Source organism: Protopterus annectens, chromosome 10.part0, assembly GCF_019279795.1.
Source record: "Protopterus annectens isolate FY-2018-M chromosome 10.part0, PAN1.0, whole genome shotgun sequence".
Lineage (NCBI taxonomy): Eukaryota > Metazoa > Chordata > Ceratodontiformes > Protopteridae > Protopterus > Protopterus annectens.
This window is the reverse complement of record NC_056744.1, coordinates 724410179-724429371: the sequence shown is the minus strand read 5'-3', so window position 1 is coordinate 724429371 and position 19193 is coordinate 724410179. Positions and strand designations below refer to the sequence as shown.

General features: G+C 41.1%; 1 protein-coding gene across 5 annotated transcripts in view; it reads right to left on the bottom strand.

The window, feature by feature from the left end:
* Positions 1-19193, bottom strand: part of ATG4C (autophagy related 4C cysteine peptidase) — a 1631044-nt gene that overhangs the window by 1313184 nt on the left and 298667 nt on the right. For all 5 annotated transcript variants that reach the window (XM_044085551.1, XM_044085548.1, XM_044085549.1 and 2 more), the window contains one exon: positions 5694-5767. The gene's annotated coding sequence lies outside the window, so the exon portion shown is untranslated. The remainder of the gene's footprint in view (positions 1-5693; positions 5768-19193) is intronic.

Below are 19193 nucleotides of genomic sequence, written 5' to 3'. Positions count from 1 at the left end.
CGTCCACTTTCCATACCAGAGGGGGTGGAGCTCTGGCACAAAATTTTGGAAGTTGTCTGTTCAGAGAGAGGCCAAAATATCTAACTGATGCGTACCTCACAGGTGGAGAATGTCCAGAAACTTGTCCATGTGGATCATCCATCTGTGGGCTTATATCATGGATCTCCTCAGTTTGTCTGCTAGAACATTTTGAGTTGAGGGGATGTAGACCACTGTCAAAGTTACCTCTGCTTGCAAGGCAATCTCCCAAACTTGTAGAGCTAAGCTGCAGAGAAGGTAAGACTTTGCCCCCCCCCCCGCCCAGTTTGTTCACATACCAAACTGTGGTGTTGTCTGTGAACAGGTTCAAGGGGCCTGTTTGAAGAGATGAATGGGAGGCTTGAAGTGCCAAAATCAAAGCTCTCATCTCCTTGATGTTGATGTGTTGCCTTCTTACTGAAGGAGACCATAGACCTTGGACCTTTAAGTTCTCCAAAGTTGCTCCTGAACCCAAGTCTAAGGCATCTGCAAACCACTCTTGAATGGGGTCTCTTGGCTGAATGGGAAGTTATGGATTCTGTGATATTTGTTGAATCCACCAATGCAATTCCTTTTTCAGGTATGGAAGAAGTGGAAAAACAAACTCAAGAGGATGAGCATGCTGAGACCAAAGTGTTTTGAAGTACCACTGGAACTTTCAGATGTGAAGTCTGGCTAGGGGCAGCACTGATATAACAGAAGCTATGAACCCTAACATCCTGAGGAACTCTCTGGCTGTCAAAGAGGTAAGATGAAGCAACTGTTGTAAGAAGGACAATGGAGTTTGCATTTTTGCAAAGACATAAAGGCCATCATAAGGTATGCCCTTAACCTGCTGCCCAGGAAGATCTGATCCTGAGAAGGGGTTAGTGAAGACTTGTTGTAGTTGATAGTGAATCCTAGACTTAGGAGCAAGGAGATGGTGGCTTGAAGGTTCTGGTACAGGACATCTGGATGTTTTGCTTGGATAAGGAAGTTGTCCAGGTAAGGGTAGATGAGAATCCACTGTAGTCTGCAGAAGGCCATGACAGGAGCCAAATACTTTGTGAATACCCTTGGAGCAGTAGAGTGCCCAAAAGGCAAAGCACAAAACTGAAAATGAGAGGAAGCAACAGGGAAACCGTAAGAATTTCCTAAATAGAGGGTGAATGGGAATATGAAGGTATGCATTCTTGATGTCTAGGGGAAACCAGAAAAGCCTGAGGGAACAAGAGAGGAAATAGAGATTGTAGTGTGAGCATTCTGAAGGTGGGAACTTGTAGGAAAAGAATGAGCTGAGACAAATCTGAAATTGGTCTTCAAGACCATCTTTCCTGGGGACTAACAGCATCCTAGAATAGAAGTCTTTTCCTCTTCCCATGGAGGGAACGTCTTGAATGGTCCCCTGTGAGATCAAGTCTTGAATATTGTGTGGCAAGAGATGGATCTAGTCCCTTGGAGGTTGTAAGATGCCCATGAAGGGAGGAATGGATTTCCAAGTAATGAAATAAACATTTTGGACAATGAACAGGACCCATTTGTCTGTGGTAATGGTTGTCCAGGTAGACAGGAAATGAGGAAGGCACTGGGGGAGAGGGATTTTTGTGAGTATGGCCAGGTAGACACAGACTACCTGGCTTGTCTGGAAAGGGGATCTTATGGGTGGAAGTTGGCTGAGACCTAGCTGGAGTATGTTTGCGTGAGCTCTTTTTGTGACGCTAAGAAGAACCTGGGGTTCTTGTCCTTATAAAGTTAGGCTTGGAAGGCTAATTTCTGTGACATTTTGAAACTGGAGAGAAAAGAATATGTTTCAGTTCCTGGAGTTCTTTCCCTTTCTCTTGAAGTGTTTTGAAGATGGCAGCAGCATTTTCACCAAAAAGAGCAGAGTTGTCCAGGGGTGCATCCATTATTTCTGCCTTGAAATCCTCAGGCAAAGGCTGCAGCCTTATCCAGTAGTGTCTCCTAGGACAGAGCCAGATACTGCTGATCTTCCAGAGACCTCTGTAGCATCATAACAACATTTAATTGAGTGTCTGGTACCTTGGAAAGAAAGCATCAGGATTGAAGAGAGTTGGGACTTGACTGCTGAATCCAGTAGATCTGTAAACAATTTAGAAACCTGAGAAAGTACAGCCAGTACACACTTAGACATATGTGTCTGATAATTAATGCCTGAGAAAGCAGAGCCAGTACATACATAGACATAAGTGTCTGATAATTAATGGCCCTAAAAGCCAGAATGGAAGAGGTATGGACCTTTTTTCCAAGTCTCTCCATCATTGTACTGTCCTTATGTGAGGGCAATAGGGTAGTGGAAGGTAGCAGCCTAGAAGCTTTATCTGCAGAGACTGAAATTACAGTAGAGTCTGCAGGAGGCTTCTGAACAGAAACTTACTGTCCTCATGGACTTTATAAAACCTGTCTAGCCTTTTGGCCACAGGAGGTTGAGAATCAGGGTTTTGGATGGTGAAAGGAAAGCATCCTGAAAGGCTGGTAACACAGTTGGGATAGCAGAAGGTGAAGGAGACCATCTGTAAGAGGTCATAGTACCTGTTTTGTACTTCTGAAACCTGTGAACTTTCCCACTTGAAAAACTGCCTTATCTTTGAAATAGTCCCACCAAAGGAAATATCTTCCTCAGGTAGTCCCTACCATTACAGCCAACCTCAGGGGAACCATAACCCAGGGGGTAGTCAATCTGTGTGGAGTAGGCCAGAGACTCATCTGAAGATGAACCCTCTTTTTCAAAGGCCTCTTGTTCCACAGTAGTACTCCTAAGTAAAGGAGTTGGAGGTGATACAGGAGTAGGTGGCTGAGTAGAGGAGAGCCCATGTGCTAAAAAGGCACTTAGGATTCCCTGAGAAAAGGCTTGACAATCTGGGGAAGGATCCTGTGAAGGGAAAAGAAGTTTTTGTTTCTTCTTCTGTGGAGGATCTGTCCTAGGCTGAAAAGGTTGGGAAGACGTAGACCTAAGCTCCAGCACAGTCAGCAAATCCTCTATCATTAAGACAGGAGAGGTATTGTGAGGTAGTGTGATGCCTCTGCGGATGTGCTTAAGGAATTCTCTCTAATGGCTTCTCAATTATTTCCCACCTAGGGAAGAGAGTCAGATACTGTATGGCCCTCTGGGACTTCACTGGCCTCGAGAGGGATGTCCAGAATCAGAGGCGCAACCAAAGATTCAGGCCTTAGCTTTTTCACTTTCTTCTTCAGAGGCTCACCTGACAGACCCGAGGCACCTTCAATAGCCAGCGCTAATCACTTTAACCTCTGGTTCTCTAGATAAATATTAAGGGCCGAAAGATGACTGCAGTGTGTCTTAGGAACAAACAACTGACAAATGGTGTAGGCCTTGTAGTTGTGAGCAAACCCCAGGAAGAAAAGACACTGCTCGTGACTGTCTGTGTGCAATCTGTCTTCCACCGTGTCACTTGCCCTTCTTGGATGACATTAACCTAAGACAAACATGCAGCAACAAAAGTACAAATAAACTTTCCACAACGGGGCACTTATCTGAAAGTAGACAAACTTTGGTGATCAGACGAATGGTAGAAGCTGGCGTTCAGACTGGCAGCAGAGATGTTCTGAGGATGGTACGTGCAGACATCATTTTTATGGCCTACATCAGCCGCATCCTATGTGCAAAGTTTTTGGTATACTGGCCAGACATTCGGGTCACCTAGGTGGGGAATCCCTCATGTTATGAATACTGCAACATGGGAAAAGAAGGACATCAGCAGAAACGGGTGTAGGTCCTGGGAAATCTTTCTCTAACAACTCATAGTATTTTCTGAGGGACTGAGAAACCTCAGTGTTCTCCCACCAAATATTCTTCTAGCGCAGATTCAAACTCTTGAATCTCTTCAGGAAAAGAAGAATCCCTCTTTCTTTTACCAGTAACTACTTCACAAGAAAGATCAAAACCCTGTGCAAGAGCCAGTACACTACTCCTATCCAAAGGAAATTCAGGAGGAGTAGCTACATGCTTGATTTTCTGTTTCTTTTTGGCAGAAAAAAATTGGGGCCAACTGTGTTATGAATGGAAGCAGCAGGGATGAGCACAGTATTCTAACAAAAGGGAAATCTTCCCTGTTTTCTCTCCCAGGACCGGCAAGAATGTCTCTCTCCTGTCCACTGAGGGGACTCCCACAGCCACCGAGGAAGTGGCTAATCCTGGTCCATAGTGGCTATAAGTGCTACACCACAGGGATCTGAAGGTAAAAGACGAGTGGTCTGAGGTACAACAAATGACCACAGCAAAGTCACCCACAAGCAGCTGAGGCAAACTGCTAACTTGCTGTGATGGCAAAGGTGGTTTGTTTATCTTTCTTTTTGTAGCTGAAAGATGGACTGATCTTAGGACCGATAATACATTTCATAGTCAAGCCTAAAATAGTGCCTCTTTCCCAGGAGGACAAGAAATAATTGCAAGTAAACACTAACAGTCCACAAAAGTTACATTTTTGACAGAAAAACTCAGTATAAGCACTTTAAAAGACTATGCTAGTCCCCCAAAAATAAAATACACAATTTCTCTAAAGAAAAAATGTTTTCAGTTACTTTGCACCACTTTGAAACTAACAGAAAAAGCGACTGCTCTGTTTAAAAGTACATTACAGTCTCGAGGCAGTCTCTTAAAACACAACACTCCTAGATTTAAAATAACTTTCTTGAAGAAGAAAGAAATAAAACATCAAAATAATTAAGAAAATGGATTTTGTTTTCACCAAAGAGAACTTATCTGCACAGCTAAGAAAAGTACAAGCAGACCATCAGTCCTCGAAAGCCAAAGAGGAGAGTACTCTTCGGCTACAGTGTTTTGTCTTCAGACTTGTCCTTCAGTCAGCTCAACTCAAGCTGCCTGACAGTTCGGACATGTGGAGGGTACCCTGAAGCTTTGGAATCTGGCCAGCTGCTATATCCTTGGCAATATATAACCCATATAGCTAAGACTACTGCAGCAGTGATCAATATAATGAACATCACGGGTTATGTTTTTCTTATTTATTATAACAATAATAAAACTGTTAAACACAAGGAACTGGCAAACAGGTAAAGTGAGGGCAGAAGCTGTTCATTATTCAAATATCTACAAAATGACTACTAGTTTAACTTAAAAAAATATCAATTTCCCATATCTTGCACTGTTGTTTTTATCCCTCAAATTGCATTAAATTCTTACAAAATTTTGAGGAGGAAAATCTGACTGTTAAAATGGAAACAAGTCAACACAGACTAAATATGTGGTATCCAGGGGCGGGACTTGACTGTAATCTGTATTTCAAGAGAGGGGGTAGAGTTGTATACCCATATTTCTCTTATGAGTTTACCAGTCATGAGATAATCTCTTCCAGCTCCCTTTAGTATAGACTATATACAGCCTCTGGTCCTAATATAAATGTACAAATACACACACACACACACACACACACACACACACACACACACACACACACACACACACACACACACACACAAAAAAAGCATGCACATCTGAATGTTTATAAAGAAGGTGGAGGTCTTCAGTATGACCTGAGAAAAGCTACGGGTTTAATGGTATTTTCAAAAAACATCTACGCATCAACATAAAGTGTAGTTGCAAACAAAATTTTGTTCAGCCTCACAAATGTTAGTAGTATAGATATTTATAATACATCAAAGCTAAGCAGATATGTCTGATCTAATGCCATACTTACCTCATCTTTAAAAGCAGAAGAAATGAGTTGAGTACTGTGCAATCCATTCTGAATTCATGGTTGTTCCAAATGACCTAGAAGTAAGTCAGCAGAATCTATTAAAATGTGACAGGTCTAGTAAAACAATATACATACTGCATTTACTCACTCTAAATAGTACTAGAGAACCAACTGTTCTGATGAATAGAATATCATTTCTGCAGCAGGAATATGATACAAATCTTGAAATGTGAATGCACTTTTATTTCACTGAAGCTGAAGTGCACATTTTACTTTTATAACTTTGGTCATATATACAGTAAGATTGTAGAGTGACTCCCTGTCATCGCTGCTATTCTGTCTTGCTCTTAACCCTTTAAACGGTCTACTCAACAGATTAGGCCAAGGCTATAATCTGGCTCCTAGAAAACAAAGTGTAAAGACCTCACATCTTCTCGTTGTCGATGATTTAAAATTGTGTAGCTCATCAGATGAGGAACTGAAAGCACAACTGCAAGTACTCAAAACTTTTTCAGACAACATAAGAATGTCATTTGATCTTGATAAATGTGCAAAGCAGGAAAACTGCAGCACCAAGAAAACATCAGTTTTGGACAAGAATGTGATATAAAAGAACTTGAGCAGGAGGGGTGTATGGGTGAGGAACCCCCCCCCCCCCCCCCCGTTGCAGAAAGAAGTAGCAGTCCACAAAAATCACAAAAACTGATGGGCCAAAGAAGAGCCATTAAGACAATAGAGTGGACTTTTGGAGATAAGAAAGAAATGATGTACTGTTACTATTATGAAAAAAACCCAGAATTTCCAGACACAAGATATACAAAAAGATTAAGAGGAAAGAAAATACTTCCACAAGAAAAAACTTGTCAGAAGTCTCAAATAAAAATTTGTGTTCATTAATATAACAGATTTGTGAAAAACATTATGTAGACCAAGACACTTTGATCTGTTTAGAAAAAGAAGTATCTGAGGAAGTGTGAAAATAAAAACAACAAAACCTAGAGATTTTTTTAAATGTATAAAAAAAAAAAAACGGACATGGGAAAGAAATAAGAGATTTGATATGGTGCAAAATTTATGCAAAGTCAAAAGCCAAATTAATCAATACAAAAAAGGCAGCCACAAAGATATCTGAAGAGAAATACAGGCAAAGGCATCTAGATATGGAAAATTTCACAATAAAAAATAATATCACAAAAAGGAAATGTAGAAAAGAAGATCAGTAAAATAGAAGTTAAAAAAAATAGAAGCATAACTGATTGATTACTTGATAATAAATTTACAGCATAAAGTTTCGGATAAAGGTAAACTTTCATATATACATAAAATTATCAGACAAGAAACTTTTTACAATGTAGATTCTTACTGGAATTATTTCACCTCTATTAATGGGGACCCACCAACTCAACAAGATAAACAATATATATTGGAATCTGCTTATAGAACTACATCTTCCATTGTCTGGAGACTTTATACATGGAAATTTTTACATAGATCTTTTTATACACCTTTGATGATGAATAAAATTAATAATAAAGATAATCTATGTAAGAGATGTAATGTAGAAATTAATGCTGACTGGGCTCATATGTTTTATGACTGTATGAAGTTGAAAGAATACTGGAAGTCAATTAATGAATTTTTGCAGGCTCTTTTACAGACAATTTCATTATTTCTAAGTCTCTTATATTATTCAACACACCTGTACCTCAATGTGTTAAAAGATTAAGCTTCCCTTGTTATGGTCTATCCTAGCAGTGGCTAGGAAAATAATAACTAGAAATTGGATTTCAGATACACCTCCTTCGTTCAATGAATTTAAAAATGTTATGAATATAATGTGTCATATGGAAATAAGCACAATTAGAATGAGAACAACTAGAAAAACATCACATTTTATTGTATGGGATAATTTACAAAATTTGTTAAAAAAATTCTAATTTCAATAGCACAGTATTTTAGTTTAATTAATTGATCTGATTGTAGTGGATGTCTTTGTAAATACTTTAGTTGTTTTGTTGAATATTATAATAATACCTATTTTTAATTATTTGTATAAAATTGTTATGATATTTCTCTTATATGTTAAAACAATAAACTTGTTTTAAAAAAAAAAAAAAAAAATAGAAGCATAAATTATGGAATGCCTGCAAAGTGAAGGATTTGGTGTAGAAGGTCTAACACAGGTTACATCACAGCATGATGGAATAAGTCCCCAAAGTAAGACGAAATAGGAAGATCAGGAGACATCTGAAGAATATGGACATAGGAAAGAAAGAGATTTAATATGGTGTAATATTTATGCAAACGAGAAAGCAAAATTAATCAAGAGAAAAAGCAGCACTAAAGATATCTGAAGACAAATACATGCAACGGAATCCCGACATGGAAAACTTTACAATACAAAAAATAAGACAAAGAAGAAAAGTAGAAAAGAAGATTAGTAATGGAGAAGTTAAAGAAATAGAAACTGAGGTTAAGGAGTACCTGCAAAGTAAAGGACTCAGTGTAGAAAGTCTAACTCAGGAAGCACCACAGCAGGATAGAGCAACAGACATCCAAATTAAGGAAAAACCAATGGAACGGGAAGCAACTGGACAGTTGCCGTATGAAGATATTTTGGACCCTTCCAGAGGAAACCAGTAGAAATGTTCATTTGAAGCTGGACAGCAAGGGAAGGAACAGAAAACTGAGCCAAATCTGACACAGTCAATGTTGAGAGTGATAAGCCAGTGAGTTCCCATATGACACAGCAACAGATGACACAGGATGTAGTTGAAGAGAATGTTCCACAGGAAGATGCTATAAAACTCTCTATAGAATGCCCGCAGCAAATGGAGAACAGAGAATGTGCCCTTAGTTTAGAAGAAAACGAGCTAAGAAAAGAGCTGCTTGATTTAATAGAGGTAGATAGACATATTAAGATCAATGAAAGAAATAGATTGCAGAAGGTCAATAAAACCCAAAAAGTCAGAAGTTTGATAAAACAAATGAACACAGTAATTAGGACTGTCCATAGAGATCCATGCCAGTATAACAGAAGTAAACAGGATATATTACTATACAGCTAAATTAATAACGGATAAAATTCTGCCACAAAAATACAGGGTAGGAAGGGGAGAAATCGAATACTACCATGGAAGTATCAAACAGAGAAAACTATAAAGTAATTAAAACAAGAAGTGTCACTGTTTGAAGATTACAGAAGAGGGAACAGATCAACAAAAATGCACAGAAAGATAGAAGTGATAAAAGCAATGCGCGGTATTGGGGAACAGATCAACAAAAATACTCAAAGATGGACATGATAAAAGCAATGCGGGGTGTTGGGGAACAGATCAACAAAAATGCTCAGAAAGATAGACAATTTAAAAGCAATGTGTGGTATTATAACGGACCAGGATCTATCCTGCATTATTGCAAATAATAAACTAAAAATCTCAGCACAGGCAGAAAATCTTAGAAAATACACAGATAAATATAAAGGAAAAGTACAAAATATGCAATTTATTGATGACCCTAAAAATTTCTATAGAGAATTGGGAAACAGGGTAAAAGGAATTTAAAGACCACCCAAAACAGAAGAAATAGGTACATTTTGGAGAAATATCTATGAAGATCCTGTGGAACATAACAAAGATGCTAAATGGATAGAAGAAGTAAAAGAATAAGAAGGTCAAAGGTAAAGGATATGAAATGGGATGAGGTAAGGGCCAGAGAGACTGAGATAAAATTAAGAAAATCCTCCAATTGGAAAACACCAGGCCCAGATACAGTACCTAACTTCTGGCTAAAAGTATTAACACCTCTGCATGAAGACTTAGCCATGAGTAAGAACTATTTATGTGCACTCTGAACAGATGTCAACCTGGTTAACAACAGGAAAAACAATGCTCCTACTTAAGAGTGAACCTGCAAGTTACCCTACAAATTGTAGACCAATAAAAAGAAGTTATGTACTTATCATAACATTCCATGTTTGTAGTCCATCTCGCCTATATTCTTTTTGGATGGGTTCGGAGCTGATATTTGGCTCCAACTCGGCCTATACTAAAGCTCGAGAGCGTTTTACTGGCTTGAGGCTAGCCCCTATCCCATAGTGCCTCACGGCAATTCCCCAGATCTAGTTTGCAAAAAAGTAATAAATACCTATTAGGTAATAATAATAAGAAAGAAGCTGTAAAAATACAGCAAGGGATTAGAAACATAATCCATTCCAGGTGGACACTAAAGAGCAAAGTCAGGCAGCCCCAAAAAGAGGTCCACTAGGTCCCCCAGAAACAGGATGGGGGTTGGAGGGAGGGACGCAAGAATACAGGCGAGATGGACTACAAACATGGAATGTTATGGTAAGTACATAACTTCTTTATGTTATGTGGTCCTATCTCACTGTAATTCTTGCCGGATGGGACAGCGTCCCTAGCACCTTTACCCCGGGTGGCTCAAGCGAAGAGACTCTTCAGCACAGTGGACCCAAAGGATGACCTGTCCCGGGAGGCCAAATCCAATTTGTAATGAGTGACAAATGTACGTGGTCTTGCCCAAGTAGCTGCTGCACAAATAGTATCAATTGGGAGCCTAGATCTAAAGGCGCATGAAGTAGCTACAGCCCTAGTAGAGTGACCTTTAGCTTTTAACGGTAATTGTCTACCAGCTTGTTGATGAGCAAAGGATATGCAATCTGAAGCCATTTTGAAAGAGTAATTTTTGAAACAGGTAAGCTTTTCCTTTTCTCAGAAAAGGAAACAAAAAGTTGATCAGATTTCCTGAATTCTTTGGTCCTGTGTATACAGAATCTGAGCATCCTGTGGACATCTAGCTTGTGAAGTCTATACTCTGATTTATTAGAGTGATTTGGAAAAAAACAGATAGCTCAATGGTAGTATTCAGGTTGTGTTCTGAGCATACCTTAGGAAGAAAGAAGGGTTTGTCCTAAGAGAGACTCTATCCTTGTGAAAGATAATGTAAGGAGGTCGAATAGTTAGGGCTTGAAGTTCCGAGACTCTCCTAGCTGATGTTATAGCTACCAAGAAAAGGGTTTTCCATGATAACAATTTTAAGTCTGACGACGAGGATGGTTCAAAGGGTACAGACATCAAAGATGAGAGGACTAAATTTAAGTTCCAGGGTTCTAAAGGTTGTTTTATTGGGGGCCTAAGAAGAAGAACTCCTTTTAAGAAGGTTTTACAGAGGGAGTGTTGCATGATTGGATTTCCCATAAAACCAAAATGGAAATTGGAAATGGCAGCTAATTGAACTCTAACTGTAGCAGCTGCTGCTCCTTCATGAAAAATTGTTGTTGGGAAGGATAAAATGGATTCTAAAGGAGCTGTATATGGATCTAAGCCCCGGTTCGTAGCCCAAAGGGAAAACCTTTTCCATTTGCTAGAATATAGTTACTGAGTGGAAGGTTTATGGGATGAAATTAGGATGTGTTTGACCGTTGGGGATAAGGGAATGCACCTGGCTATACGTGGAATTGGAGCAGCCATGCTGTCAATTTGAGGGTGTGAATGGAGGAGTGGAACTGTCCCGATTGATGAATCAGGAGATCTGGAGATGGATCCAAAATCCATGGTTCCTCCAAAAGGTAGGGCCACAGGAAAGGAAACCAAACTTGTCGAGGCCAGTAAGGAGCAATGAGAATCAAGGAACTCCTCAACTGTCTTGCTTTCTGTATTACTTTGGGTATGAGTGGAAAGGGAGGAAAGGCATAGAGAAGTCCCGGGGGCCAATCGTGAACTAGAGCATCCCTGAGTGACATCCCCGGATGGGGAATGAGGGCAAAGTAGCTGCTGCATTTGGTGTTCAGGTGAGTGGCAAACAGATCGCAGCAAGGCTGGCCCCATTTGTGAAAGGTCTCTTTTGCAACCATTGGATTCAGGGACCACTCGTGAGGCATCAGAATTGCTCGGCTGAGTTTGTCTGCTATTACGTTGGATTTCCCTGGGATATGAGTTGCTATCAGGAAGCGTTGAGTATCCATTGCCCATTTCCAAACTCTTAAGACCTCTCTGCAAAGCGGGTAAGACTTGGTTCCCCCTTGTTTGTTTAGGTACCACACGATAGACATGTTGTCTGTCTGAATCGCAATCATTTCAGTGGGAAGGGAGCTGTGAAGTGCTTGCAACGTATATAGCACCACTCTCATCTCCAGAACACTGATTTGCAAGTGGTTCTTGTGGTTTTGCCAAGTACCTTGGACTGTTTTTCCCAGATAATGCCCCCCCCCCCCATCTGGGAAGCATCCGTGGTCAAAACTGCTTTCTCTTGAGGAGGAACAAGTGGACGACCTATGACAAGCTGTTTCATGTGTAACCTCCATGTCAGATCCCTTTTGCATGCATTTGTTATTAATATCTGGTGAGACAATGGAAGGTCTTGCATCGACCATTGTGCAAACAACATCCATTGAAGAATCCTCATATGTAGATGAGCAAGAGGAACTAATAAGATGGCGGAAGCCATAGTCCTAGGACTTGAAGGACTACTCTGGCTTGGACTCTGTTTAATAAGGATCTGATCTGACTGTGTATAGATTCCAACTCTTTCCTGTGTTAGCTTTACTGACATGGTGGCTGTGTCTATTTCTGAGCCTACATATACAATATGCTGTGAGGGAAATAAGACTGACTTTTGCAAGTTGACAGTGATGCCTAGACTGGCGCACAAGGACAGAGTCCCATCCCTGGTCCTTATGAGTGGATGCTTGGTGGTAGCCGTGAGGAGCCAGTCGTGAAGGTACAGAAACACCTGGAATCCTTGACATCTCAGGTGAGCCGTTACCACTGCCATGCATTTGGTAAACACTCTGGGGGCTGTAGTGAGGCCAAAGGGCAGTGTTATGAACTGAAAATGGCTGGCTCCCAGCTGGAAGCGCAAGTGTCTCCTGGAGCGCCTGTCCATTTTGATGTGGTAGTACACATCCTGGAGATCGATTGAGCACATCCAGTTGTCTTTCCCGATAAAGCCAAGTGTAATAACTGCAGCAGTGTAACACGATGAACATCTTTGATTTTCTTATATGCTTGTTGAGCCTGCTGAGATCTAGAATTGATCTCCAGTCCCCTGTCTTTTTTGAAACTAAAAAGAATCGAGAGTAATTTCTGGATCCTACGTGCTCTGCGGGGACTTCTTGGATGACTCTTTTTTGCAGCAACGAGATGACCTCTGATGTTGCACGGTCTAGTTGGATGGGTGGTACGTCTGGAAGAGACCGGTTTGTTGGGGGCTCAGAAATAAAGGGAATCAGGTAACCTCTGGATATTACTGTGTGTACCCAATGATCTTGAGCGATAGTTAGCCAGGTGCTTGGGTACAGCGATATACGACCCCTGACTGCCTCCAGAAATGGACAGTCAGGCAACCATTCAGGGTAGACGGAAGGGACGATCAGAGAAAGCTTCTCTGTCTCCCTGATGTTGCAGACCTCCTCAGCCGCGAGGGCGGCGTCTTCCATTATATCCTCCCCCTCTGCCCCTGGGGGAGGGTTGACCTTGTGCCTGAGGAAAACCTTTTTGGGATTTGTGGAACCACATTTTCTCTCCTGTATTACCCTTGGGATAGGGTCTGGACGGGAGACAGAAAAGGACACCAATGGCAGACAAGGTTTTTCCTTCCTGCTCGCACCTAGTCAAAGCCTCTTTCACTTGGGGTCCAAAAAGAGATGAACCATCAAAGGGAACGTTAGTAAAGGAAGACTTGAAGGATTCCGTAAAATTACAAAGACGCACCCACAAATGTTTCCTGAGGGATATTCCTGCTGCGGCTGCCCTGCTCGCTCCATCTGCTGCATAGGAGATCAGCCTCATGGAGGAGTTAGCTATGGAAGTAAGGGTGGAGAGCTGCGTGGAAACCTTCTCCATGGAACCCGGAGCTACTGAACCCTGGAGGGTATCTCCTAACTCTTTCAGGGAGATCCCTCTGAAGATGAGTGAAAGGAGTCAGGTAATTCAGCGATCTTAGTGTAAATGCCGCTGAAGAAAAAGTATGCTTCCCGTACCTATCCATCGTCCTGGACTCCTTGTTAGGCAGATGGATATTTGAAGACGTCTCAGATATTTCCTTCTTGGTGGCCGCTGCTACCACCATTGAATCAACTGGAACTCCCTTGCTAAGGAAAGACTTGTCCTCAGGTGCTGTCATAAATTTGTTTGGCTTCTTCAGGATGGCTTCCACTGAATCTGGAGAGGTCCATGCTTTCCACGAAATGACTCCCAAAAGTTAGTAATAAAGCAGTGTCACCCAAGAGGTGGAAGGTCGGGAGCCAAAGGTCTCAAGATACACTGATTCATCCTCAGTAGCGTTAGAGGTCTTCCAATCACCCCTCTGTCTAAGGATTTCTAGGATGTCAGAGAAGGAGACATCCTCAGAGGGAGATCTAGGGGACCCTTCTAATTCCTCTAAATCAGTGTCTGATGTGACAGATTCAGAGGAGTCGACATGTTTCCTCTTACATAACCTCTTCCGAGGGAGCTCTCCAGTGGGATAATCTGGGAAGGTCTCAGACGTGGGTGCGCCTCCAATGAGGGTACTTGGGCCTCTGATTCCCTATGCTGTGGGGGGGGGTGGCAGGGGAGGAAGAGGTTGCTGCCTGCTGCTGGTGGGACACAGGCTCCAAAGGAATGGCTTTGGCAGAGGATAAAGCCTTCTCTATAGCTTCTAAAGCCTTTCCTCCCTGCTCCGAAGAAGACCTCTGCTCCGAGGGGGCGGATGGTCGACTCCTAGCAAGAGGGAATGTTTCCGAAGCAGAAGTGGGAGTCGAGCTGAGTCGAGCCGAGGCTCCGAGAGGGAGGGCCAGTTCCGAAAAGAACTCAGGGTGACTGTCCCCCTCGGAGTCGACATGAGAGCATTGGCTCCCAGAATCCTCGGCTCCAGACTGAGCCATTGAGGATAGGGTAATTGGCTCCATGGAAACAGGCTGAATCCCTGGAGTCGAAGACAGAGGAACCTGATGTAATAGGCTCCAAGAGCGAAGCAATAGGTGGAGGAACAGTGATCGGTATGGGGGACGGCTCCGAGACCTTTAGATCTGGAGGGGTCAATTTTCTAGCCAGAGCTGGATCCAAAAGAAACCTCTTCGCCACCCTCTCAAATGCCTCATCGGATAGGGTCCTGGAGGATCTGGTAGAGACTGAAGGAGACCTCCTTCTCTCCAAAATAGGAGATACAGTCTCGATGTCGGGCAAAATCTTCGGTACTGAAGACTGTCTTGGAACCGATGGAATGGATTGCACCGAAGATGAAGCAGAGTCGGAACCGGAACTCCTTGGTTCCGATGCTTTAGACTTTTTGGTCAGCTCCAAAGTCGGGGTCAATGATTTTTGAGCTGCCTGACCAAGTTCCAGCTGTTCCGGGAAGGAAATGGTCATGAGCTTTCTCTTCCTTTCGTTTAACACTCTTGTACTAAAACAGTGACAGAAGGTGCAAGGTTCCTGTAAATGGGCTTCACCCAGACAATATACGCAACTGGTGTGGCTGTCTGTAAGAGACATTTTCTGAGCACACCTGTCGCATTTTTTGAAGCTCGAAGGGCGATGATCCTTGTGATCCTTATCTTTATCTTTAGACATAGTTAAACACTAAAAAATAAAAGTGTAAAGAAGAAGAAAAGTTTTTTTTTTTATAACATTTACACACACAGAGGGAGGACAGGCCCACTAACTTAAACTGGCACTACGGCCCTCTAATTTAAACGGGCCGTACAGTCCTAAGGGGGGGAACAGGATTTGAAACTTTCAAAAAACAGACGCACAATACAGAAGAAACTATTAAGATATATATATAAGATAGAAAAAGGGGGTAGAAAAGGACTAAATAAGTAAAAAATCGTTTTACTTAGCAGAGTCAGTAAGACACAACCTCAAAGCTTTTGTGGCAAACGAGATCTGGGGAATTGCTGTGAGGCACCATGGGATAGGGGCTAGCCTCCAGCCAGTAAAAAGCTCTCAAGCTTTAGTATAGGCTGAGTCGGAGCCAAATATCGGCTCCAAACCCATTCAGCAAGAATTACAGCGAAACAGGACTACATAACATCTTACCTTCAGACGACGTATAAACTATATACGGAATTGATGCCATCAGAGTTTATAGTCATTTAGAAGAAAATTCAATCATGGTAACAGAACAAAAGGGTAATAAAAGAATGTCATATGGAAAAAAGGATCATCTGTTGCTAAATAAAGTCATAATGCAGAACTGTAAAAAGAGTAAGAATCTAAGTATGGCATGGATTGACTACAGAAAATCATATGACAGTATCCCACATTCATGGTTAAAAGAGTGCTTAAAAATGTATAAGATACACCCTGTACCGATCAAATATATAATAGCAACCATGAAACAGTGGCAAACCATTTTGCAATTAAGCCATGATAAAGGACAAATTATTATTCCAGGGATAAAAATTCAAAGGGGGATATACCAGGGTGACTCCTTGTCGCCTCTGCTATTCTGTCTTGCCCTTAGCCCTTTAAGCTGTCTACTTAACATATTAGGCCATGGCTATAATCTGGCTCCTAGAAAATAACAAAGTCTAAAGACCTCACATCAGATGACATACGAATGTCATCTGGTCTTGATAAATGTGCAAAAGCAACCTTTAAAGCAGGAAAACTGCAGCACCAAGAAAACATCCGTTTGGGACAAGAATGTGATATAAAAGAACTTGAGCAGAAGGGGCTGTATAAATATTTGGGAATTGATGAAGGATCAACAATAAAACATGAACAAATGTGAATAAAACTAAGTAAGGAATATTTTAGAAGACTTAAATTAATTCTAAAAACAGCGTAGACATCTAGGAACAAAATTCAAGCTATAAACCAATTTGCTCTTCCTGTTCTGACTTGCAGTTTTGGAGTGATTAACTGGACCCAAAACATGCTGGGCAGATTAGACAGGAAAAGAAATATGCTTCATGCTCACAGAGTGATTTATAAAAATCAGTGCATACCAAGACTATATTTCCCCATTCCAAAGGAGGTATGACCCTCTTGAAATTGATTACATGTATAGATCTGCAATCGTGGGACTGCACACATATCTGCTGACCTCACAAGATCCAAACTTAGTGAAAGTTTTGAAACATGAGGTGACTAAATCTAAGATGACTTCCCTGCTTAGTCTAGCAGAAGCATATCGGCGTCAAGCAGGAATGGAAAGCAAATCAGAACTAGATAAAATCAGACAGCAACTGAATGTGCTAAAACAAAAGAAAGAATAAAAGGTGAAGGATAAGACGAGAAGGCAAGAAATGTGGAAAATGTATAAATATAGTTGCAAGTATACAAAACTTCTGAAAGAACCTCATGTTGATCAGGATCAAACACAGAAATGGTTATGGAGAGACGAATCCAAACAAAAGATGAAAGGTTAATATTGGTGGCCCAAGATAGTGGGCTATGTACACATTGGTTTACAAAGTCCATTGAACATGTGGAAGAAACAGACAAATGTAAGTTTTTGTAAAACAGAATTGGAAACAGTCGCACACCTTGTTGCTGATTTTGACATACTAATGGCAGAAGGATTATATACTGAAAGGCATAATAATGTGGCAAGGCTGTTGCATTGGAGATTGTGCAAACATTATGGTAATGAAGTGGCTGAAAAACACTGGAAACATGAGCCACAAAGTGTCATAGAAAATGATGAAGTCTATATCACATGGGATCACCCATTAACAACAGTTCAAAAGATAGATGCGAGAAAACCAGATATAGTGGTCCATGAAAAAAAGACAGAAGTAGCATTGATCATTGAAATCGCTATACCCAGTGACTACAGTGTCTTGCATACAAAGAGACACAAAGTCATAAACTATCAAGATTTGCAGGCAGAAATGGGAGCAATGTGGAAGAAAGATACCCAGACAGTTCCAATAGTAGTACGAGCAATGGGTCTCATAAAAAAGAATCTACAATCTTATTTAGATATGTTACCAATACATGTAACTCCATACAAATTGCAAAAGGAGTCATTACTGGGCACATTGCGGGTGCTGCGAAGAGCACTTTTGGCGGACATCAAAGATTGAAACAATACTAATTTCATGAACTTTAATCGTACTTTGTGTTAGGAATGGGATCCATTCCCGTCATGGTATTAGAAACCCAAAAGATTTGGAGAAATTAAAAAAAATAAGATTAACAAGGAATCATTGAAACTAATGGGAATCAATCCATCATATGTCAACAAAGCATAGAACAACAAAGGATAAAGTCAAATTTGTCAGCATTTCCTGCACCCATTCCCCTACTACCCCAACTTTAATTCATTACAACTTCCTCAGAAGTAGCTCTACCCTATCATATCAACATCCCCAAAAGCAGGAAGTTCAATGACTGTCACAGCCCTTCTTCTTTTTTACTATGTCTAGCTGCTGATTCTGTTACTACGAAAGAGTGCATAACTTTCACTCACAGTAACTTAGACTGTGTGCAGTCATAAAGATGAAACAAACACATTGATGGTTGCCAGCTCAAACATTTATTAGTTAAGAGGTACACCCAGAAGAAAAAGATCCTTTTTAGATGTGCTCTGGAATCACTGGTCTGGTTAAAAAGTTGCTCCGAGTCATACAGTATAATGCAGAGCAGAGGTTACTAGTACAGTGTTTCTTAACTTTTTTTTGAACAAGGACATCCTTTACATAAATTGCTGTTTGGTTGTGGTACTCTCATAGCACCCATCATTTACTGTGTTGTACTGAATTTTACAAAGATGAAAAGAATAACTGGAAATACATTCAGGTTATGCGGCAGACCACAAAGCAACCTAGTACATTTGACAAACCCACTAGTAACAAGGTACTGTAACATTCTGATCTGATGCGGTCTGTTCAGTTTTCATCAAACCTGCAAGTCTTGGTTCAGAGCTAGGAACCGACTCAGCCATCAGCAAGCTTAGGATTCTATGCTAGAGCTCCTCCCACCCTACCCATACTGCCTAGCTCCTGTCATATACCCCAGATCTCTTTGCCGTGCTCAGCAAAAGCATCCTGGTCCTATTAGAGCTCCTCCTTGGGTGTTTCTAAAGTACTTTAGTCAGCCGTAAGTGGTATTTTGACCTTTTTTTTATTTTCCTATCCTTCCTTCTCTTTCTGCTTCTTTAAATAAAAAAAAGAAAGAAAAGTTAGATGTATATTTCCATAGTTGTAGTGTAGTGTTTTTCTGTGTGTGGTTGTCACGTTTTCTTTCCGTCTCCTACACTTTTATTCTCTATTATCATGTCAGGGAAATGTGACAAACCCACTGGGTTTAAAAAATGGACTTCTTGTGGGCACAAGATCCCTGTAGCTGATGCCCGCAGGGAGTGTGTTTACTATTTGGGTCCTGCCTCCTTCAGGTAGCTTGTTCTATCTGCAAGGCCTTTCTTCCCCAGCCCCTTGCAGACAGACAAAATAAGCTCGTGCTCAGGGGTCTTATTCCCCTTCCTTCTCCTGCCGTTGCTTCTGTTTCAGGAGGTCAAAACCCTGCCAAAAAATCTAAGGAGGCCAGGTAT